The sequence below is a fragment of the Podarcis bocagei genome (assembly GCF_964188305.1).
Source record: "Podarcis bocagei genome assembly, chromosome: 14".
In the NCBI taxonomy this organism is placed as follows: Eukaryota; Metazoa; Chordata; class Lepidosauria; order Squamata; family Lacertidae; genus Podarcis; species Podarcis bocagei.
The window spans coordinates 28,142,453-28,167,569 of record NC_138139.1 but is presented as its reverse complement, the minus strand read 5'-3'; the positions used below and the strand labels follow the sequence as shown (position 1 = coordinate 28,167,569).

At 45.1% G+C, this 25,117-nt stretch overlaps 1 long non-coding RNA gene across 1 annotated transcript; it reads right to left on the bottom strand.

The window, feature by feature from the left end:
- Positions 1–16,506: 16,506 nt before the first annotated feature.
- LOC308573321 lies at positions 16,507–19,069 on the bottom strand. Its single transcript, XR_014002033.1, has 3 exons — positions 18,811–19,069; positions 16,903–17,050; positions 16,507–16,779 (listed from the first exon to the last, which is right to left on the bottom strand). It is a non-coding gene; the product is annotated as an uncharacterized lncRNA (long non-coding RNA).
- Positions 19,070–25,117: the final 6,048 nt, after the last annotated feature.

Here is a 25,117-nt window from a genome sequence, read left to right as displayed (position 1 = left end):
TGACTCCCGAACACTGCAAACCTGGAAGTGACTGTAAGCCAAATTTCTGACGGGGCTTCCGCAGCTTCTGATTGGCTACAGGAGCTTCCTGCAGCCAATCAGAAGCCGCGCTTTGGTTTTCAAACATTTCGGAAGTCAAACAGACTTCCAGAATGGATTCCGTTCAACTTCCAAAGAACGACTGTACAGTGGTACCTTGGGTTACATACGCTTCAGGTTACAGACTCCGCTAACCCAGAAATAGTACCTCAGGTTAAGAACTTTGCTTCAGAATAAGAACAGAAATCGTGCTCCAGCGGTGCGGCAGCAGCAGCAGGAGGCTCCATTAGCTAAAGTGGTGCTTCAGGTTAAGAACAGTTTCAGGTTAAGAACGGACCTCCGGAACGAATTAAGTACTTAACCCAAGGTACCACTATATATGCAAAGATGTGCATACTCAAACTGCCCTCTTGGAACCGCCCCCTATGCGACCATCCCTAGCCTTCTGGAGCCACCACACTGAAAGAGCCTTGCCCCCACCCCCCGCAAAGCAAGCACTTATAAGCTCTTTTCGCGCCAGGAACTCCAATAAGACCCAGCTCTAAAAGAGCTTTTAAGCTCTCTGCCCTGGTCTTTGGGGGCGGGGGTGCAAGGCAAGGCTCTCTCAGTGCGTATGTTCTGGGATGCTTTCGCAAAATCGCACAGAGCCCGTCCTAGTTCCCACAAGATCTCACATGAGCATCTCTAGCCTTCTGGAGTTTACATTTAATTTGAGAACAGAATGCTGGGCTAGATGGACCTTTGGCCTGATCCAGCCGAGCTCTTACGTTCCCTGGCTGGCCACTGTAAAAAGCAGGAAGTTGGATAAAGTGGACCTTTGGCCTGATCACCGGGGTTCCTCTTATTCTGCTTCTTGGAAGTCCAGCATATTATTTAGCCTGTCGGAGGTCCTTCATATTTAGTGTAGCTCTTCTGAAGACAGGGTTATTAAGTTTTCACAGAATCATTTAACTGTATTATAAAAATCATCATTTCTTTCATTTCTATACCACTTTATATGTTTAAGGGGGGAAATCTCAAAGTAGTTTGTAACAAATTAATACATCAAATGAAGCAATCCAGAATAAAACGTTACTGAAGAAAGTAAAATGTAACATATAAGTTCAAAGCAATGTAATTAAAAGGAAACTAAAATATTATCTTAAAATTTTCAAAAGAAAACATTACTAAAGGAAATCAAATATAAAATGCACATTTAGAAGATGCTAGACACAATTCTGTGGGCAGGGAGTTCCACAGTTTAAAAAAGGCCACCTGCCAGGCTGCTATTTCCTGCATTTCTGAGGATGGTAGAACTTCTGAGGCCACTATGGATATCTTAGCAGGTAGAGATGGAGATGGGCTTTCAGATATTTGGGTCCTAAGTCACTTAGGATTTTTATTCATCATTGTGGGTCCTTGAATTGGGCCAAGGATGTAGAAGTCAAACACTCACTAACAGACCTTTGCTTTCCTGGATGGAGAGATTTGGTACTGAACGTCTTCATCTGAATATAAGACATTTTTCAGATGCTTTTGTTCTGTCTGGCAAGGAGACACCACACCTAGACACTTGGAAGAGGAGGAAGGGAAACTGTTGTAATGGTTTGATTAGGGACGGTGATTGTAAACAAGTTTGGCCAAAGCCATTAAGTGCCCACTGTCTTCGCTTTTTGGTTGTTCATTTTTCCCTTTGAAGTGCCAAGAGAGTTGTGCAACACTTCTAAATCACAAAACAGCTGTGGGGAAAGGGGGCAATTAAATGAAGATAATAATTAAAGCACGTTTAAAGTTTGTTCTTTTTAAAAAGAAGAAGAAGAATCAATGATCTACTGGGAGCTATTTCTAGAACCTAGCCAAAGGTTCAAGCATCTTATCCTGAATCATGCTAAATGCTTATAAGCAAATTAGTTGGGTTTGAGTGAATATGGAGGTGAAAGGGAAAGGAAGGAGTGTGTAAAGAATGAAGGAGCAAAGGTGTTTGGATTAGTGCAAGCTGATAATTACACTGTTCTCACCAACTGCTGGGATGGGGAGGTGGGGAACAACCATGTCCAGTGATGAATATGGATCCTGAGTGTATGTGACTCCACCAAGTAAGGATAACAATGCGAGTTCAAAAATAGCAGCACCCACTATTGCACAAACAACATACATATAATTTCCAGGTAATTACTGCAAAATAATTAGCAGTGCTGCTTTTATATATGCCCTGCTTGAGATCAGTCAGTGCTGCTTCTTCCTACTGTAACTTGGCTCCATGCCAAACATAGAGAGTGGGAGAGAGAGAATGAACACATTTGAAAGTCAAGAGGATGAGGCAGTTCAAGGGGTTTGGCACATCAAGCATCTAGGTCAAAGGTGTGGAACCTCACAGCCCCAGAGGCGGCCCTCCAGGCCTCTCTAGCTGGCCCTTGAGATTCTGCCCTAGGCTGTGCCTGCCTAAAGTGTTTCTCATCTGGCTGGCAGGGCCTGCCAAAGGCATTTTGGCACCTGAGGGAAACCACAAAATGGCACTCTCCTCCCTACTGATGAAGAAGGTGTAAGTGAATGTCTAAATCAGAAACAGGAGGGAATAAAGATCTACATCGGGATCTGCTGACCCCATGGATCCTGGTGCCCAATGGCACCATGGGGTGTGTGAGCTGTCTGCCTGCCTCCTCCCACTCAGTCACCGTACAGCCAAGGAGGAGGCAGTGGGCAGACTTTTTGGGGCAGCACAGAGCCTGCAGGTGTTCAAGCCACCGCGTCACTCCCAGTTATTTTAACTTTTCAAGTCTTAAATTATTGTTGCTATTTTTTCTTATTGTTTTATCTTTTTATAAACTGCTTTGAGGGATTTTATGAAGAAAGAAATTAGGAAGCATGCAGGTGCCCCATCAAGGATAAATGACCCAAGTCTGAGCTCCTCCAAATGCCCTTAACCTACTGATAGACACTTCAATCGCTTCGCCTTAGGTCTGAGTCCTATATCAGAAATGGAGAATTTCTTGCCTAATTAGGCAGGTCAGGCCTCCCCCATTTGGCTCACGAAGCCATTTGGGCCAAACCCTGCCCACCTGCCCTAGACCTGACATCATGTGTGGAGCAGCAAAGATGTGGCTCAGTTAAGAGGGGAATTTGCATCATTAATCAGCAGCACCTACGAAGTCCTGTTCAAAGCAATGTGCACTGGGCATTTTGAACCCAGACATTCTCTACAGCACACTATGTCTAAAAAAATCCCAGCCAAAAAAAAATAAAATTATGTGTTGCAGTCAATGCTAGTCCTTTTCAGAGTAGATCTATTAAAATTAATGGACCTTAGTTAGTCACGCTCATTGATTTCAGTGGGTCTGCTCTGAGTAAGACCAGTGTTGAATACAACCCTATGGCCCCAACATAGCTGAGGCTACCCATGATTCTACTATTTATCAGACAATATATTTCTGGAAGCTTAGCCATTAGGCCACTAGCTTCTCTATTTTCAATACAGTGATAGATCTTCCTTCATCTGCTCATAGAAGATTCCTTCTAGCTCATATCAGGCAGCTTGGTTTGAAGTAAACTATGAATTGTTGGTCTCTGTTCCTTTTCAGCAATAATATTCAAGGGCAGGTTTGGTTTCATTTTCGTAAGATTTCAGCCTCTTCATAAGTTTCTGGTTTGTTATCATCCCATTGAAAAAGAGGCTCTCCAGTAATATCATCACAGCCAAGGACTTTGGGAATGTTGAATTCAAGGTTGCAGATTCTGACATTGGCAGGATGCATCCAGCGGGCAGTCGGGCATTGTCTGATAGTCCCAAAAGGCACAGTCAAGTCCACCACGGTATCTATTGGTCTTTAGCAGATGCGGCGCCAGGGTGCAAATATCTGCCCAGCGCCCCCCAAATTACCACGTATGGTGTTGCGGTGGCCGTAGCTGTGCACTGCCAGCCATCCGGGGGGTGCAACCCTCCCCCATGCTGCTGCGGGAGACCTATCCCTGCAGAGGCTTGGGAGTGAAGTTGCGTCCCTCCCAAGCCTCCTCAGGAGGAGACCGATCCCTGCAGAGGCTTGGAAGGGAAGCTGCGTGCTCGCCAGCCTTGTGGTTAGCGGGGCACAGCTGGCAGGCATGCAGGAAAGGGGGAGGCCGCCGGCAAAGCCGCGCAGCTCCCCCACTTGCTGGGGCGCCCCTGAGAGGCCAGCGCCCTGGCATAACACACCACTAAGCCCAATGGGAAAGACGGCTCTGTATTGGACACACTTTATCCAGAGCTTCAGGCTAGGGAAGCCATTCAGCCACACACTGTTCTGCTCTAGAGTTTTCAGCTCACTTAGCTCACTTCAGCTCATCTGTGTTCTAATGTCGCCAGGAACCAGTCACTATTTATCAATATATCTTAGCAATTTCAGTCTTCTTGATCATATTGTCCTAGAGAACATCCACACTGGAGAAACGTTTCAGAGTGAAGTGCTTGACCATGCAGGAGGACATGGTGCCTTCTCTGGACCCATGGGGGTCACATGACCAAGACCCATGGCAGCAGCATCTACACCAGGCATAGGCAAACTTGGCCCTCCAGAAGTTTTGGGACTACAATTCCCATCACCCCTGACCACTGGTCCTGTTAGCTAGGGATCATGGGAGTTGTGGTCCCAAAACATCTGGAGGGCCAAGTTTGCCTATGCCTGGTCTACACCACCATCTTGGAACCATTTCGCAGTGCAGGGAGAAATGAGACCTGGTGCCCAGTCGGCTTACGGATCCAGCAGTAGCTCTTGTTGCTTTGCAAAACATTTCCTCTGAGACTCAACCACACGGCATATGCCACCAACCACTCTGCTCACATCTGCCCTGGCTAGTCGTGAGTGACTAAGTTCTACCAAAAGCAATGAGGTAAGGATATGATGTAATAAGACAAACCCTGCTGGATCTGGCCAATCTGTGACAGTGTCCTCTTCTCCCAGTGGCCAACCAGAAGACTCTTCTGGGAAGCCTTCAAGCAGGACCTGAGCACAAGAGTCCTCTCCCCTCCCTCAGCTTCTAGTGACTTCTGTGGCTTCTGCCACTGACTGTGAAGGCAGAGCATAACGGTCTTGGCCAGCAGCTATTGATAGCCTTAGCAATTATGACTTTTGAACTGGTTTTAACAGGGCCTAGCTATGGGTCAGACACGCTGTATTTTAAACTTTTTATTATTATTGCACTACTATTCTTATTATTTGCAATACAGCGGTTTGAGGTCAATATGAATTCTAAACATTGCTCTTAGCCAAGGCATTGTTGGACAACGTGCCATAGAAATCATCAGCCAACAGCTTCTTCCCAAGCTCAGCGAGTTCCCCCATGTTTGCTATCTCTAATTCCCCTCACAAAGAACTTTTTGTCAATCCCTTTGGTTCCAAGCACACAAAAATTTTCACCCCCCTTTTTTTGGGGGGGGGGAAGGGATCCATTATTTGACCAGATGTTTTCAAGGTGACTTGTTAATAGAAATGAGTGGTTGGATAGTGCCCAGCAGGAATCCTGGGGCAAAGGTTACGTTCTGCAAACCCTTGGCACAGTTTGTTGCTTTGAAAATAAATGAACTCTCTCTTGGGGTGAGGCTTCCCTTTCAATTTGGCGAGGGAAGTGAGAGAGAGACGCAAGAGAAATACAGAATATATATCCCAAGTCATAGTGATGCACTTCAACAGTGGGGAACCTTGGGCAAGCTGAATGTGGCCCCCCAAGCCTCCCTGTCTGGCCCTCAGGACTCTCCCCCCCCCCGGCCATGGTGCCTCTCTAGGCTCCACCTCTCAATGACCCTGCTCCACGCCCTCCTAGAATGCTTTTGCCTGGATAGAATATTCCCCTTGAACTGTGTTAATGCCTCTTGCTTGCCTAAATGTCAAACAGAGGGGGGTGTCAATTTAGGTAGAAACCCATGATTTTTACGTGGCTGAAATAATAATAATAATAATAATAATAATAATAATAATAATAATAATAATAATAATTTATTTGTACCCCGCCCATCTGGCTGGGTTTCCCCAGCCACTCTGGGCGGCTTCCAACAAAGATTAAAAATACATTAAAATGTCACACATTAAAAACTTCAGATGTCTTCTAAATGTCAGGTAGTTGTTTATGGGAGGGCGTTCCACAGGGCGGGCGCCACTACTGAGAAGGCCCTCTGCCTGGTTCCCTGTAGCTTTGCTTACTGCAATGAGGGAACCGCCAGAAGGCCCTCAGAGCTGGACCTCAGCATCCGGGCAGAACGATGGGGGTGGAGACACTCCTTCAGGTATACTGGACCGAGGCTGTTTAGGGCTTTAAAGGTCAGCACCAACTCTTTAAATTGTGCTTGGAAACATACTGGGAGCCAATGTAGGTCTTTCAAGACCAGTGTTATGTGGTCTCGGCGGCTGCTCCCAGTCACCAGTCTAGCTGCTGCATTCTGGATTCGCTGTAATTTCCGGGTCACCTTCAAAGGTAGCCCCTTCAAATGTAGTGTATGGTACCAAAGTGAGAGTAACAGCAACCGTTGCTCTGTTCACTTTTGCTTTTGGCAAATTGGGTCTATTTTCTTTCATTGCATTTACTCATCGCCTTCTGGAAAATAAGGAGAACGCTTGCTCAGACTCTGGCTTCTTTCTAACATGCCCCACCCCCCTACGGATTTTGGCCCTCCACGATTTCAAGAGTATCTTCATCATTATTAATATTTTTGGCTGTACACTCTGCCTTTATTGTTCTGTTATTGCTTAGCTTCTCAGAGGATGCTTGCTCTTTTTTTATTTCTCTTAGTTAATTAATAATGGCTCCTCTGAATGTCTTTTTCTGTTTTTAATTTCCTTTGTAATGTTTGGTTTATTTGAATTTGGTTTTATGGCCATTTCTCCTGTTGATTTTTTTGGTACCCCTGCTGGGGAGAAACACAAGGTGGAAATGCTTTAAATGCACAAATAAACATAAGGCCTAGAAACTTATTTTTTAAAATGATGAGACCTGTGATTCTCAAGATGTTAAATTATGTGCCTGATATCAAATTCTATGCTACTTACCTGAGATTGTGAAAGGAAAAATTATGCCCAGTTTTAAATGTAACATATTGTTGCATGTACCCCAACCTCTGAGCAGTGAGAAACTACAGGGGTTCCAGCACTTACCCAGAGTTCGGATTCCTTGGAAGGAAGGTCAATGAAGACTGTGATTTCTTTAGGATTTTTTATTTTATTTACACATCTGTAAAACCTGAACATAGGATAGAGGGGCTCACAGCATTAACACCTCAATAGAACTTGCCTTCCTATTATGTTTCTAAGAAAGCCATAAGTCACAGCTTTGAATCCAGAACAAGACAGGTTTCTGTGTCTCCAACTATCAGCCTCAGCCAAAACTCCCTCCCTCCCTCCCTCCCTCCCTTCCTTCCTCTCTCTCTTTCTCTCTCTCTCTCTCTCCCTCACACACACAGCCCCCCCCACCTGTTGTTCTTCCTCCCAAGATGCCATGGCATCCAGGCAGGTGAGTTGAAGAAGGGCCTACCAATTGTTTGTTTCTATGACAACAGGAAAGACCCTGATGTTGGGAAAGATGGAGGGTACAAGGAGAAGGGGACGGCAGAGGATGAGATGGTTGGACAGTGTTCTCAAAGCTACCAGCATGAGTCTGACCAAACTGCGGGAGGCAGTGAAAGAGAGGAGTGCCTGGCGTGCTCTGGTCCATGGGGTCACGAAGAGTTGGACATAACTAAATGACTAAACAACAAAATGGCAACAGGGCAACATCTTTGGAGATGTAAATGGCAGTACTTAACTGGCTAGCTAAGGCCATTATCTTCCAAAGAAACTGGTCTGACAGTCTGCCTCAAACCTCATATACACAGGATCACATACTTGGAAGGGACCACTGACTGACCCCCCCCCAAAAAAAACCTATAGCAGTGTAGAAACACTGATCCTTTTTCAAACCAGCACTGATTTTTTCCCCATACCCGATTACAGAATTTGCTTGAAAGAAAACACAAGCCAAGCTCCTCTTCTCGTCATGAGAGAAAATGAATATCCTTCTTTAATTGTGGTGCCCAGAACTGGACACAGACACCCCCTTGGGCTCCAAGATGGAAGAATGGTAGGATACCAATGTAGGACAAACAATGGGGTGAAAGAAATTGGTCTGTACACTTCAGGCAAGAAACTGCCAAACCCTGTGCTTCTCTCAATTCTTTTAAAAACATTCTGCCCCTTGGTTAATTGTTGGAAACTAAAATTCCAATATACTGTTGAACCTTATATATTATTTTCACTCGTATAATCTGACATTCTGCTTAAAATGTAATAGTAGCCAAAGAAACAAAGTCAGTGTATGCAGCACTCTTTAACTGACCCTTTTTGTCAATTAACAAAGGACATCGAATAATTTTGTATATGAAGGATACATGATAATATGAAATAATATTTATGTTTCCTGTTTACGTATATGGATGAAATTGTATTTCTTTTTAAATTACGGTATCTTTCCTTTCTTTTTTTACAATAAAAGGCATCAATCTAATGCATACAACTACTGCTATTATTACACAATGGTCAGTCTGCCTCCAATTTAACATATGCTTAGGTCCTGAACCTAAACAGAGGCTGGAAGTGTACTGCTGAAAACAGACATTTTAGTTCCTCCTCTGTGCTGTAAGAATTGGCGAAGTAGCCAGAAATCTGGCTATACTATTGGAGAATGGACTGGTATCCCAACAGAAACATTCCGTCCTCAGATGTCACAAGCCACAGACTATCTCAGATTGCGGCTGGGGTGTCAGAAGCACGTCTGAACCCACATGGTGAGTCATTAATGAAACTCCTCCCTGACTTGAAGGTGATTTTCCAATGGACAATCTTGAAAAGTGGTGCAAAAATGAAGTTTGCGGGAGACCAACCCAGAAACTGCGAAGCAATGGGAAGCTCTACTGCATCTGGCAATTCGTTGCTGGGGGTGGGGGTGGGGTGACAAATTGGAATGAACTGGAAGCCCAAAAGGCTAGAACAACCCATTTCTCCTTTCATGCGCAACAGCAGTCTAAGACTCTTGCATGATCTAATGCTTTGGGTTTTGATTTAAGCATGCCAGTGTGTTCAGGACAGTCTGTCCCACAAACAAATAGGAGTAAATAGCTTGTCAGTTAATTACAGTATGTCAGTTAATTACAGTCTGCTTCTCTTATCAGCACTCTGCTGTTACAGAACATACAGTTATGCACTATATATATATATATATATATATATATATATATATATACACATATACAGAGAGAGAGAGAGATAACCATGGGAAAATAGGTTATCCCTAAGCAAACCTGGATTCATTTGGTCCTTGGAAGCCACAAAACATCTCAAGTTGAAATGCAGACATGAATTTATACCACCAGTAACTCAAGCAGGGGGCATGCCTTGCTTGTAATGGGTTGTGTCTAGCCAAGACCTACTCAGAGTAGACCCATTAAAATTAATTGACCTAAGCCAGTCACGGTCATTAATTTAAATGGGCCTACTCTGAGTATGACTAACACTGAATGAAACTCCTCGTGTTCCTTTGTAATGAAATCCAGGTAGGTGAGCATTTTTCTTTCCTTGTTGGATCCATTACTTTTACTTCCTAAATTTTCTATTTGTGTAAAAAATGAAGAATCACGGGAGGAGGGAGGTGTGTGGGAAGAGGGGGGGCAAGGAAGTGAGGATTACTGCTGGCATGGCAGCACACAGATTTTTTTGGGTGGCAGTGCCACTAGAGAAGTATCTGCTTTGCATTCAGGTTCCCAGGTCCCAGGTTCAAGTCCTGCATCTCCAGGTAAAGCTGGGGGTGCCCCCTTGCCTGGAGAGCTGCTGCCAATCAGCACTTATAATACTGGGCTAGATGGACCAACAGTTTGACTCAGTATGAGGCACCTTCCCATGCTCCTAAGCAACCAAATAATTACAAGATGAGAGGTACACCTAGAATACAGTATAATCACTTCCTGTGTGGAGGTTACCGTATTTTTCGCTCTATAGGACGCACCCAACCATAGGATGCACCTTGTTTTAGAGGGGGAGAACAAGAAAAAAAATTCTCCCCCTCTCTGCGGAGCACCCCTTCAGCTAAGCGGAAGGAGAAACGGAGCCCCTTCCATTTCTCCTCCCACTTAGCTGAAGGGGTGCTGCGCCTTAGCTGAAGGGGTGCTGCGCCTTAGCTGAAGGGGCACCTACCCCTTCAGTGCTCAGGAGGCTTCAGGCGGCTATCTTTGAAGCCTGGAGAGCGGTCGGTGCGCACCGACCCCTCTCACTCTCCAGGCTTCAGCAGAAAGCATCCCAAAACCTCCCGAGCACGGCGGGACCTACCACCGTGCTCCGGAGGCTTCAGGCAGCCTTTCCGCTGCTCCCCGCAGGTTGTGGTGTTGGCGGTGGGGAAAGCCAAGCTTCCCTCACCACCAGCCCTGGGAAAGCCACTGCCAGCCCCAAAGAGCAGGTCAGGGAGCAGCGGAAAGGCTGCGCGTAGCCTTCCCACTGCTCCGAGAGCTTGTCGGGGCTGGCGAGGGAAGCCCGGGTTCCCCCCCTCCCCAGCCCCAGGGACCACACATTCCCTCCATAAGACGCACAGACATTTCCCCTTAGATTTTAAGAGGGAAAAAGTGCATCTTATAGAGCGAAAAATACAGTATGTTCCAGGGATGGCTCATATACACAAAAACACACTTACTTGAACCAGCTCCATATGAACATCCTTACCTTTCTAGAGCCATGTGCCAAGTAGGTCTTGTTTACTGAGCTCTGGGATGCTCTCACGAGATCTTGTAGGCCTATGAGATTTCACGAGAGCATCCCAGAATCTGGCAAGCAAGGCAGAGAGCTTAAGAGCTCTTTCTGCACTGGCAACAACCCTGCATGAAAAGAGCTTTTAAGCTCTCTGCCTTCTGCACATTTGTGTGATGTCAGAAGGCCCGCTTTCACTGACTTCACACAAGGCAAGAGCACCCTGAACAGCTCCATGCAGGTCTCAGGCTGGAGACTCCATAAGAGCAGAACTTGAATGTTGCTTCAGCACCAGCCACCCTCAGACTGAGCTTTAAGGAGGGGCTTCAGCCCCTACTCACTTGCTAGCTCTGCCTTCCATGAAAGGAGCCTCTTCATTTAAAATCTGCTCCAGCAGCAATTTACTCTGCTCACAGCGGTAGCAGTATAGCACAGGTTCCCCAAAGTTCCCCTCCACAGATGACTTCAAAATTTGTTGAGGGTTTTGTTGGACCACTTAATGATTTTTTTTCTGCTTGTTGTAGGAATTGTAATTCACTATGTTAATTTTATTTTTATTGCTTCTTTTATTCCTCACATTGTATGACAATTTGAATTCTATGGAAGTTAAATTATATTACAATAAGAAATAAAGGGAGCAATAAAAACATTATTTTCAAACCAATATGAATATATAATTCAATGGCTGTGTTGCCTTCCATCTTCGACCACAAATCCACAGATGCATGGCAGATTACCTAAATGAAGCACGTGGACCGTGGGGGTCCGTGGATCACAGTTTGAAGAGAAGAAGAAGAGTTTGGATTTGATATCCTGCTTTATCACTACCCGAAGGAGTCTCAAAGCGGCTAACATTCTCCTTTCCCTTCCTCCCCCACAACAAACACTCTGTGAGGTGAGTGGGGCTGAGAGACTTCAGAGAAGTGTGACTAGCCCAAGGTCACCCAGCAGCTGCATGTGGAGGAGCGGAGACGCGAACCCGGTTCCCCAGATTACAAGTCTACCGCTCTTAACCACTACACCAAACTGGCTCTGCCATAGAGCTTCTGAGATGACTCCACAGGCTCTTCTTAGGGAAGGGTTCCTAGTTGGTTAGGTTGCTTCTGGGACTGGCCCTGTGGATCATCCCTTCCCCTACTCTGAATTCCCCATCCTCATCCCATGAAGAAAGTCAGCCTGACCCCAGGAGAGTGCTGGTAGAGGAGAAAGGGAGCTGGAGGAAGGAGGGAGCAAAAAAACAGAGGCAGAGAATCAAGGAGAAGAGCATGCTGAGATAAGAAGGGACAGAGAGGTAAAGTTGACCTGGGGATGAGACAAGAAAGGCTTGCAGAAAGAATAATGGAAAAGTGAGGTAGAATTTATTATTATTATCCTCAGTAAGGTCAGTACGAGCATGAGTTTGATCAAACTGCGGGAGGCAGTGGAGGACAGAAGTGCCTGGCGTGCTCTGGTCCATGGGGTCACGAAGAGTCGGACACGACTAAACGACTAAACAACAACAACAACAAAGGTCAGTACGTAAGATTACAGCCTCACCAGCATGGGTCCCTTTTTCCACACAAGTTGCCAAAATTCAAACATGTATCATCCAATATAATGTGCACTATCTCAGCCTCCTCCGTGAACTCTTTTTTCTTTTCCAGGAAGAAGGTGGGATGCGGAACCCTATTACGGCCTCAGACATTGTGAATTGTTTTACTATTCCAAACCTAAGACTTCTAACCACCACTCTCACACACACATCTGCCCGTTTGTCCTGAGGATCTGTTTAAGGATGGGCAGAAATAACAAGCTGGTTCCAAAAATAAAATAAAATGAACAATCCTTTGGCAGTGAGTGAAAGAAATGTGGTGTAGCAACAGAGCCAGGGCACATGATCATATTTTGAGAGCTTTGTCTCCAGAGCACTGTTAAAAAACACCCACTAATTAACGCTTTCTGTGGTTGTCAGAAGGCAGAGGGAGGCAGGCAGAATGCAATAAGAGTGCAATCTCCAACGGGTTGCAAAGCACAATTTTTTAAATTTTTATTTTTATTTAGCAAAGCATTATTACTTCTGAAAGTTTAGGTCTGCCTTCCCCAATTTGCTGCTTTAGACTACGACTCCCATCAGCCCCAGCCAGCATGACCAATGGTCAGAGCTTATGCACATTGGGAGTCAAACCATTTCTAAAGATCACCAGATTGGGGAAGACTGGCCCGTGGGGTCATGTGCTTCAAACATTGCTGATGCCAGGCTATTTTGTACCACAGACAAGACTTAACCTCTTGCACCCCTGCAAAAGTAAAATAAAATGCTAGTTTTCAAAAACAGATGCCTTCTAAAAATCATTAAATTCTTCAAAAAATAAAACAGAAGTAAAATATTATCTGGAATGTATAAGATATAAAAAAGCTAGTCTGTATAAAACTGTGCCCCACAGAAGTCACCGCTCTGCCCCTCTGAGGTCTATGCCCTAAGGGGCTGCACTCACTGGCTCTGGCTGCAAGCAAGAGAATTATTGCTTGCTATTTAGCTATTGAATTTATATCCCACCATTCTAAGGAGCCCAGGGAGGCAAAAACAGATATTCAATTTAAAAACAAAACAAAGCAAAAACATTCTAAAACCAACTCAAACCTTCTAAAAACAATTGCAATTTTTTTTAAAAAAAATTCAATGATCTGGAGGCTGCCAGGAGCAGTATTCTTCAGCCAGCAAACGTCTGGTTAAACAGGAATGTTTTCAGATTCCTCTTGCAAGTTAATGATGTTATAAGTTTGCGAGGGGAGGAGAGACCCCTGCTAAACCCAATAAATTAATGTCTGTCAGAATCTATCTAATAATTGGAATAGGAAGGGGAAATAATTAGGATAGGAAGCTGCAGCTCTTCCAGACAAGGGGTCCCTGGGCCGGCTCATGCAAACCCAGCCTGGGCAAGCTAGCCAAGTGTAGAGCCCTAAAGAAACAATACTTAGCCATTGGCAATGCAAAAGAACAGTCCTTCCTCCAGCTCTGAGGAGGGGACAGAGACACGAGAATTGGCTGGCTACCAAGGTGGTGGTGGGGTGAGAGGTGACAGAAAAGAAGAGTGTTGTTTTGTATGGGACAGGGGATGCTGAGACAGGGGCGTAAGAAGGGGGTTGGTCTGCCACGGGTGCCCTCACTGAGGGGGGTGACATTTGGCGCACCACCCACCCACGACTCCCAAGCCTACCCCGAGCCGTCGGGGCATAAGGGGTGTTAGAATTTCTGCTCCATGCTTGCAGTCATGGGATTTTTGTCTATCACATGACTGTGTATGTTTTGACTCCACAGAGTGGGAAGTGACGAAGACAGGATGTTTGTGTTACTGTGTTCCGTGAAGTGGGACTATTGTCCTTTGTCCTTTTCCTCTTTGCTGTCTGATGCTAGAGAGAGAGGGAGCCATGTTGCAGCGCTCCGTGTGTGTTTACATGTGAATAAAGTAGATTAGCCAAAATGCTGAGTTGCTGAGGTCTGTTAGCATGATGCGCAAACTCTGCGGATCCCCAAGTGTGCTGGTGTCGGGTTGCTGTGATGTTCGGGCTGAAGAAAGCTTATGAAGCTCCTGAACAAACAACCAGGAGGGAGAGAACATGCCAGTCGGGCATGTGTCTCTGCCAGGGTCCTACTCAAGTGTAGGCTGAACTCCTGATAAGGGGGGGAGCTGCCCTACTTTGCTGGTGACATTCCCTCCTTCGTTTTATTTTTATTTTTTTTAAAGATATTTATTAAAGTTTCAACATATTACAAAAATAAGCAAAAAAAGAAAGAAAAAATAAAGAAAAAAATAAAAAATGGAAATACAAGATAAAAACAATTAAAAAACAGATTAGTCTTTCCATGTCTTATCTTTCATTTGCTTGTTTCCCCGACCTCCTCACACCTCCCTTTTTGTATTCCAGTTCAAATTAGTTAGTTCAGCAAATCCTTTCCCTCTTTGATTTTATCTTAATCTCTTATCTTAAAATATAATAACTTTAAATTATCACCTGGTAACAATCCATTTTTACATATTCCTTTTAACATTGCTGCTAAAAACCACTTAACTTCAATCCAACATCATTCTAACATTCATTAATTTTGCAGTATTTCTGTAAATAGTCTTTAAATTTCTTCCAATCTTCTTCCACCGACTCTTCTCCCTGGTCTCGGATTCTGCCAGTCATTTCCGCCAGTTCCATATAGTCCATCACCTTCATCTGCCATTCTTCCAGAGTGGGTAAATCTTGTGTCTTCCAATACTTTGCAATAAGTATTCTTGCTGGTGTTGTAGCATACATAAAAAAGTTCTATCCTTCTTTAACACCAATTGGCCAACCATGCCCAGTAGAAGGGCCTCTGGTTTCTTCAGAAAGGTATATTTAAATACCCTTTTCATTTCATTATAAATCGTCTCCCAGAAAGCCTTAATCCTTGGGCACGTCCACCAAAGGTGAAAGAATGTACCTTCAGTTTCTTTACATTTCCAACATTTATTATCGGGCAAATGATAGATTTTTGCAAGCTTGACTGGTGTCATGTACCACCTGTAAATCATTTTCATAATATTCTCTCTTAAGGCATTACATGCCGTAAACTTCATACCTGAACTTGCTGAGCTAAATTTTGGAATTGGGATGCAAGAAGGGGAAGTGGGGGAAGTCCGGGAAAGTGGTTAAGAAAATAAGGTTTTAAAATTATACGTGTTATTTGTGTGTAGTGTCGATATGTATGTTTATGTTTTTGTGTTTGTCTAAAAAAATAATGAGAAAACCCTAATAAAAAATTTACAAAAAAAAAATATTAAACTTCATACCTGTGGTCCATAACTGTTCCCAGTCAGCCATCATGATGTTATGTCCAACATGTTGTGCCCATTTAATCATAGCAGATTTCACCATTTCATCCTGAGTATTCCATTTCAACAGCAAGTTATACATCTTTGACAAAATCTTGGTTTTGGGTTCTAACAGTTCTGTTTCCAATTTTGATTTTTCCACCTGGAAGCCAATTTTCTTGTCCAAATTATATGCCTCCATTATCTGATAATAATGAAGCCAATCTCGCACTTTATTTTTTAGTTTTTCAAAACTCTGCAATTTCAATCTGTCTCCTCATTCCCTCCTTCGTTTTAACAGCTAGGAGGAGGCTTGGGAGTCGTGGGCAGGCGGTGCGCCAAATGTCTGCCATGGGCAGCTCGCTCCACTCTTCCGGCTGCAGGGTGCGCGCGCTGCTCTGGGCACCCGAGTGGCTGTCTTGCACCTGGGAGGGCACCCTCTGCGCCATGCGCCGCCCCCCTCGGGAGCATGCCTGCCCTGCTGACTGGAGAGGTTGCAAGCCAGAGACTGGAGAGCATGGCTGGGTGCTCTGGACTCAAGCTGGCTGAAGCTATGGGAGAAGAGACATCTCTGGAGATGTAATGCTGTGAGCTCTCTTCCTCTCCATGTAGATCCAGGTGTATATAGCTGTAAAACAAACCATATATCTTTTTAAAAAGCTACAGCCTCTGCCATGCCCTGAATTCACAACAGAAACATGGCCCTGAGTGAGCGCCCGAAACCCCTGGAATCTTGCTTCCGCTCAGCAGAGATTGAGGTGTTGTGTAACAATAATGATGGAGACAGGGACCTCAATAGGGAGGGCATTTCACAACCAGGGGACTACCACCAGAAAGGCCCTGTAGTGAGTCAGCGCAAACAGCCTTCAGTGACGGCACCAACAAGGCCTTGTCTGCCATTGTAGGGTCAGAGATGGTTGGAAATGGAGAAAGCTCATTTAAGGCTTTATACGCCAGAATTGGGCCCAGTAGCTCAGTGACAGTATTACTGTTGCTATTTCAGTATAGAAGTTACTGTGAAACAAGAGAGCACACTGTGGGTCAGTGGAAAATTGCATTTGCAGCAAAACTTTTTATATTTCATTTGGCTAACAATTGCTCCATCATTCACTGTTTTACAAGACAAACTGATTGAAATCCAGGTTTCTATGAAGGCCACTGAGAACAGCAGTATAAGAGCTAGGAGGACACCAGGCTGATGGAAGTTTCTTTGCGTTCTGTGAAAAGAAAATGATGGGTGACTCATGGGGGTGGAGAGAAGGGGAGAGGTCAAGAATAGGTAGCAGGAATGAGGGAGAGCCAGGGGTGTAGCGGTCATGGGGGTTCTAAGACCTGTTTACTCTTTCTGCAGCAGGTTCTCTTCAGGGTCCCAGTCTCCAGGGTCCGAGAGCCACCCAATCAGCATGAAAGGGAGCTTCTTAGCCACGGAGAAGTCTTCTCACCCTTGGTGCGGATTGGAGTGAAAGGAGGTGAGTCAGCCACTTCGCTCTGGAGAAAATGCACAGGATGATCAACAGGGGGAGATGTTCTGTATGCTCCAAAGCTAAGCATTCAGGAACACTGAAAACACAAGGTGCTTTCAGTTTCTGTTATGTGCAGTGGAACTTCAAGGAAAACATGAATTAAGTCGCCCCAAAAGAAGATATTGGGCAAAGTCATTTGCCCAGGTACATGCTGAGAAAATAGTAGATCCAGCTGAAATGCAACACATGGAGATGTGCATTGACCATTGCAGTACATCTCTAATTATTACTATTGTATATTTATCAGATTATTGTATAAGAAGGAGCATGGTTGTGACTATCACAAAGGGACCCCTGCACTGCTGAATTTGCCACTACGCTATGGATACCAAAGGCTCACAGAGGAGCAGGTTAAACATAGCCAAGGTGGTATCATGACTGGCAAAATGAAGGTGGAATCCGGAAGCCCCAAATAGGCAGTAAAGGCACTACCACCTGGTTGCCAAGCTCCCTGGTTCAATAAAATTCATATTTAACAGCTGGTTTAGGGAGGGCTTTGCTGGAGGTGCTGTTGCTCGTGTGATGGCTTCCTTATGGTAAAGGTAAAGGGATCCCTGACAGTCAGGTCCAATCATGGATGACTCTGGGGTTGTGGTGCTCATCTCACTTTATTGGCCGAGGGAGCCGGCGTACAGCTTCAGGGTCATGTGGCCAGCATGACTAAGGCGAACCAGAGCAGCACGTGGAAATGCTGTTTACCTTCCCGCCGGAGCGGTACCTATTTATCTACTTGCACTCTGACATGCTTTCGAACTGCTAGGTTGGCAGGAGCAGGGACTGAGCAACGCGAGCTCACCCCGTTGTGAGGATTCGAACCGCCAACCTTCTGATCGGCAAGTCCTAGGCTCTGTGGTTTAACCCACAGCGCCACCTGCCACCTCTAATTGTCCCATGAGGCAGCTCTGACATCATGTGGGGGACCTGGGCGATTTTCTGCTAGACGCTGCAGGGACTGTGAGCTGCACTCATCAGTGCTTTTGGACTGTGCTTTTATCTGAGCATGAACAAAGTGCCGTGTCCTCACTACAACCCTTCTTTCCTCCAGCATCTGAGGGTTGTGGTGGGCCTCCCTTTTTAAAAACTCAGCCCTGCTGGAACTCCAAACCACAGCAGCCAATTAACCAACTGGAAATTGAGTTTTTTTGTTTGGGTTAGATAGCGAGGCCTTTGGAAAATGTCCAGCATGACCCTTCCTTGATCAAAAGCCTCCACCTCCCAGCCAGAAATTTTGAAAGCAGCTGGTAATTTGGACTCCTATGGGAAACTTGGCAAGAGTTGCAAGGTTGGAATTTTTACTTGGGAAGGCTGAACTATTGCCTGCTTTTGAATTTCTCTCTCCCCTCCCTCCCTTCTGAGTGAGAAGACATAACTCCAGGAATGTCTCCAGCCCCAGCTGTGCTGATGAAAGCCTTTATGAATTCACAGTTAATGCTTCCAGCCCTGGAAGATGAGACTGGCTGATCTAGCAAGCTGAGTCATCCAACGCCAGCACCGGGTGCTCCCTCCGCTACGTGACTATTCAACTGGGTGCTCCCCAGGTGATTCATACCCCCAGACTCCAGAACCTGGTGGTGCATGAGGGCACCCACTAAACTCAGGAATCTTATAAATGGTCATCGACAATAAGCTTCTCATGCACTGTGATTAGATGATGCTTTCTGTCTGTCTGTTTGCTTTTTCTCTGAGGGAAAGGTACAGTATGTTTTGAAAGAGCAAGCGACCTACCAACTCTGTAGCCAAAGGCAGTAGTCACATCCTCAGCTTCTGTTATTTGATCGTTTGCAAACCTTTGACAATGGTGGGACTATAAAGATGAGGATCTTTGGAGAATCAGACACAAACTGATGGGTAAGAAAAGGCAAATGAATTACTGGGCAGGAGATTAAGGCTATGGTTATCTGTGGAGTCAGTTGACAATAGCAAGGTTTGTGCTTCTTTAACTGTGCAGTTGTGTTATAAGAGATAAGAGATCAAGAGATAGATAAGAGATTAAGAGATTGGTAGGAGCTAGTTAACAATCCACAGTCTAGGACTGCACTCCCAGCTTGGGCTGGGTGATATATCACTATATCGTCCAAAACCGGTTTGAAGTCCATATCGTGACACTGGTTTCTTAATTTTTGACCTAGCAATATATTGCAAATCATGATATGTGTGTGTGTGCTGTGGGGAAATCACAATGAGGGGGAAACCCTGAAGCTGGCCAATGCCTCTACATAGCTACTCCATAGCTTATTTCAGACATTGTGATATATCAAGATGTTCAGCTGGTGATATATATCAAAATGTTGAAAACCAGAGATCGGTCAACTCCCTTCAGATGGACTGCCCACCTGTGGACTTTGGCAGCTTACTAGAATCATAGAGTTGGAATAGACCACAAGGGCCATTGAGTCCAACCCCCTGCCAAGCGGGAAACACCATCAGAGCACTCCTGACGTATGGTTGTCAAGCCTCTGCTTAAAGACCTCCAAAGTAGGAGACTCCACCACACTCCTGGGCAGCAAATTCCACTGTCGAACAGCTCTTACTGTCAGGAAGTTCTTCCTAATGTTTAGGTGGAATCTTCTTTCTTGTAGTTTGGATCCATTGCTCCGTGTCCGCTTCTCTGGAGCAGCAGAAAATAACCTTTCTCCCTCCTCTATATGACATCCTTTTATATATTTTAACATGGCTATCATATCACCCCTTAACCTTCTCTTCTCCAGGCTAAACATGCCCAGCTCCCTTAGCCGTTCCTCATAAGGCATCGTTTCCAGGCCTTTGACCATTTTGGTTGCCCTCCTCTGGACACGTTCCAGTTTGTCAGTGTCCTTCTTGAACTGTGGTGCCCAGAACTGGACACAGTACTCCAGGTGAGGTCTAACCAGAGCAGAATACAGTGTCACTATTACTTCCCTTGATCTAGATGCTATACTCCTATTGATGCAGCCCAGAATTGCATTGGCCTTTTTTAGCTGCCGCGTCACACTGTTGGCTCATGTCAAGTTTGTGGTCAACCAAGACTCCTAGATCCTTTTCACATGTACTGCTCTCAAGCCAGGTGTCACCCATCTTGTATTTGTGCCTCTCATTTTTTTTGCCCAAGTGCAATACTTTACATTTCTCCCTGTTAAAATTCATCTTGTTTGTTTTTGCCCAGTTCTCTAATCTGTCAAGGTCGTTTTGAAGTGTGATCCTGTCCTCTGGGGTGTTAGCCACCCCTCCCAGTTTGGTGTCATCTGCAGATTTGATCAGGATGCCCTTGAATCCATCATCCAAGTCGTTGATAAAGATGTTGAATAAGAGCGGGCCCAAGACAGAACCCTGTGGCACCCCACTAGTCACTCTTCTCCAGGATGAAGAGGGACCATTGATGAGCACCCTTTGGGTTCGGTCAGTCAGCCAGTTACAAATCCACTGAGTGGTAGCATAGTCAAGACCGCATTTTACCAGCTTCTTTACAAGAATGCCTTGCTGAAATCAAGGTAGGCTACATCCACTGTGTTCCCTTCATCTACCAGGCTTGTAATTCTGTCAAAAAACGAGATCAGGCTAGTCTGACATGACTTATTTTTCAGAAATCCATGCTGACTATTGGTGATCACAGCATTCCTTTCTAGGTGCTCACGGACTGTTTGCTTAATGATCTGCTCCAGAATCTTCCCTGGTATTGATGTCAGACTGACTGGGCGATAATTATTTGGGTGCTCTCTTTTCCCCTTTTTGAAAATAGGGACAACATTTGCCCTCCTCCAGTCTGCCGGGACTTCGCCTGTTCTCCAGGAATTCTCAAAGATGACTGCCAGTGGTTCTGAGATCACATCTGCCAGTTCTTTTAATACTCTTGGATGCAGTTCATCTGGCCCTGGAGACTTGAATACATCTAAACTAGCCAAGTATTCTTGTACTATCTCCTTAGTTATTCTGGGCTGTGTTTCCTCTGCTGAATCATTTGCTCCAAATTCTTCAGGTCGGGCATTGTTTTCTTTATCGGAGAAGACTGAGGCAAAGAAGGCATTGAGGAGTTCAGCCCTTTCTGTGTCCCCTGTTTGCATTTCACCATCTTCTCCTCTGAGTGACCCCACTGTTTCTTTGTTCTTCTTTTTGCTACGGACATACCCATACAAGCCTTTTTTGTTGCTTTTAACCTCTCTAGCAAGCCTGAGTTCATTCTGTGCTTTAGCTTTTCTGACTTTGTGTCTACATGTGCTGGCTATTTGTTTGAATTCCTCTTTGGTGGTTTCCCCCCTTTTCCATTTTTTGTACACATCCTTTTTTAATCTTAACTCAGTTAAAAGTTCTTTAGATAGCCACCCTGGCTTCTTTAGGCACCTTCCATGTTTCAGTCTCATTGGTATTGCCTGAAGTTGTGCTTTTACTATCTCCCTCTTAACAAACTCCCAGCCATCATTAACTCCCTTTTCTTTTAGTATTACTGTCCATGGGATCTCACCCAGCACTTCCCTAAGTTTTATGAAGTCGGCTTTCTTAAAGTCAAGAAATTGAGTCTTAGTATGCTTGGCTGCTACTTTCCGCTGTATAGTAAACTTCAGAAGAGCATGATCACTCGCGCCTAATGATCCTTCCACTTCTACCCCACTAACCAGGTCATCAACATTGGTTAGGACCAGATCTAAAATGGCTGTTCCTCTTGATGCTTCTCCCACTTTCTGGACAATGAAGTTGTCTGCAAGGCCAGTGAGGAATCTGTTTTACCTTATGCTCTTGGCTGAGTTTGACATCCAACAAATATCCAGGTAATTGAAGTCCCCCATTACTACTATCTCCCTTCCTTTTGCATGCTTGGCCATCTGTTCCAGGAAGGCATCATCTATGTCCTCCGTTTGGCTTGGGGATCTATAGTAAACTCCCACAATGAGGTCTCTGTTATTCTTCTCTCCCTTAATTTTGACCCAAATGCTCTCTGCACCTTAAATACTAAATGCACCTTAATTCCTTACCCTTCAGGGCCTGGCTGCAACTGCTCTCTGGCTATGCCCTAGATTGCCCTTATCAGCACTCAGAACAATCTTCTTGAAATGACACTGCTCCTGATCCCTTGGTGTGCCAGCTCTGGCCTGGTGCTTTGGAGGGAGTCTTAGGTCAGGGCCAGAACTCCCCTGTTGCATGCATGCAGCAGATTCCAGGCTTAAACCACTCCATCTTAATCCACACTTGTGGGTCAAACTGGCAGTGGAAAATATCACCATTCCTATTCAGCTTCACTGCTTCTGCTCATTCGTTTAGGGTGCAGCGCCCCCTAGTGGGCAACTACAAGCATGCAGTGCTTCCTTTCTGAAAATAGAAGCCGCCTTCTATTGAGCTGTTGGGCCATCAACCCCAGTATTGTCTACACTGACTGGCAGCAGCTCTCTAGGTTTCAGAAAGTGTCTCTCCCAACTTTATCTGGAAATGCCAGCAGGGATTGAACCCAGGACGTTCAGCATGCAAGGCAGATGTTCTGTCACTGAGCAGCAGCCCTGTCCCATCAGGCCTTATCCTTCTGAATTTATTTTGACCCCCAACTCATGCCTATAGCAGTCTCTGACAACCTAGTATTCTGGGGTGCAACTCCAGACAGCATAGCCAAATTTACTTATTCAGGAATCTGTTTAATTTGATACATCAATGTGCCACCTTTCTCTCTAAAACAAAGCTCCCACAAACTGAAGCTTAATAAAAACCCGAGGAGCAAATACTGTTGCCATCAGGCAACAGAGACCTGAGAACACAGAGCAGAGATCAAAGACCACTTCCAGCTTGATTTAAAAATAAAATAAAAAATAGTCTCTTAAAACTTCATGCCTGCCACCTTGAGCACCTTTGTGGGATATATATATATATATATATGCAGGTTTTGGTGTCTTCGGGTGTCTTCCCGTGTAAGAGTTGGGGTGTCTAGGCGACGTTTCGACGAGGTCTCACTCGTCATCTTCAGGCTGGTGCTTTCGGCTTCTTGTTACTGGAACAGAGCAGGATCTCAGTGTTTGAGTTCCTATAAATACTGTTGAGGGGGTGTGGTGTATAGCCTCCAACGTTCTGGGCAGAGAGGAAGTTCCCAGGTTAGTGTGCCTTTTCTTCTTTTGTTCATTAATTACTTGAGGGATATCTTGAGTGATTTCTTGAGTGATATTCTGAGTACCACTTAGGAGGGTCATTAGGTGTGGATTAGTTGCTAAAGCTTTCGTGTCTTGACCTCTTGAGCTTGTGAAGAGTTTTTCTGAGAAGATGGCTGTACTGCAAATAGTTGTGCTCTGGCTTGGCTTCGTGTATAGGGGCGAGCTGTGGTTTTGTGCCCTGTGCCAGCCAGATCTGTGTAGGGATTGCAGGGGGGTGCAGCATCCGGAGGTGCCACTATGGTTTGGCTACTGGATGGTGTCTGTAATTTATCTGTGGAGAGGGTCTGGGTTTGGGTCTGGTGTGGTTGATTGGAGATGGCGTTCTGTGTGCCTCTGGTTCTGGTGTCGGTTTTTGTGGGGAGGGCTAATTTCCAGATGTCTGGCAGGCGGGACGTGTCGTCACGCTTGTTCATGTTGTGAGGGTGTTTCTCTATCTCGATGGCTTCCATGATTATTCTCTTGTGGTGATGTTCCATGTTAAAGAGCAATTTGGAATTTGCAAAATTAATTTCGTGTCCTGTTTCTTTCATGTGTTGGTAAAGAGAGGAAGTTTTTTCTTCTTTTTTGACGGCATTCTTGTGTTCTGCGATACGTGCATTTATTCGTCTGTTTGTTTGTCCAATGTACGTGGCTGGGCAGACTTTGCAGGGTATTTCATAGACCCCTTGGTTTTCTAACTGGATTTTATCTTTGGGGTTTCTGAGGATATTGGCTATTTGCACCAACCAAAAAATAGCCAATATCCTCAGAAACCCCAAAGATAAAATCCAGTTAGAAAACCAAGGGGTCTATGAAATACCCTGCAAAGTCTGCCCAGCCACGTACATTGGACAAACAAACAGACGAATAAATGCACGTATCGCAGAACACAAGAATGCCGTCAAAAAAGAAGAAAAAACTTCCTCTCTTTACCAACACATGAAAGAAACAGGACACGAAATTAATTTTGCAAATTCCAAATTGCTCTTTAACATGGAACATCACCACAAGAGAATAATCATGGAAGCCATCGAGATAGAGAAACACCCTCACAACATGAACAAGCGTGACGACACGTCCCGCCTGCCAGACATCTGGAAATTAGCCCTCCCCACAAAAACCGACACCAGAACCAGAGGCACACAGAACGCCATCTCCAATCAACCACACCAGACCCAAACCCAGACCCTCTCCACAGATAAATTACAGACACCATCCAGTAGCCAAACCATAGTGGCACCTCCGGATGCTGCACCCCCCTGCAATCCCTACACAGATCTGGCTGGCACAGGGCACAAAACCACAGCTCGCCCCTATACACGAAGCCAAGCCAGAGCACAACTATTTGCAGTACAGCCATCTTCTCAGAAAAACTCTTCACAAGCTCAAGAGGTCAAGACACGAAAGCTTTAGCAACTAATCCACACCTAATGACCCTCCTAAGTGGTACTCAGAATATCACTCAAGAAATCACTCAAGATATCCCTCAAGTAATTAATGAACAAAAGAAGAAAAGGCACACTAACCTGGGAACTTCCTCTCTGCCCAGAACGTTGGAGGCTATACACCACACCCCCTCAACAGTATTTATAGGAACTCAAACACTGAGATCCTGCTCTGTTCCAGTAACAAGAAGCCGAAAGCACCAGCCTGAAGATGACGAGTGAGACCTCGTCGAAACGTCGCCTAGACACCCCAACTCTTACACGGGAAGACACCCGAAGACACCAAAACCTGCATTCCTGTACCCGTGAAAATCTACGAAAGCATATATATATATATATATATATATATATATAATAAGTAAATAAAAGTTTGAAACACCCAATTACTGTGGCAAACAATTCAAATAAATAATGTTTACCCCATGAGGATGGTGTGCCAGCCAAGTGCAGAGGGCGAGGTGCTAGTTACCTGGGAACAGGAACCAAATTCCTCCTCACCTGATGCTG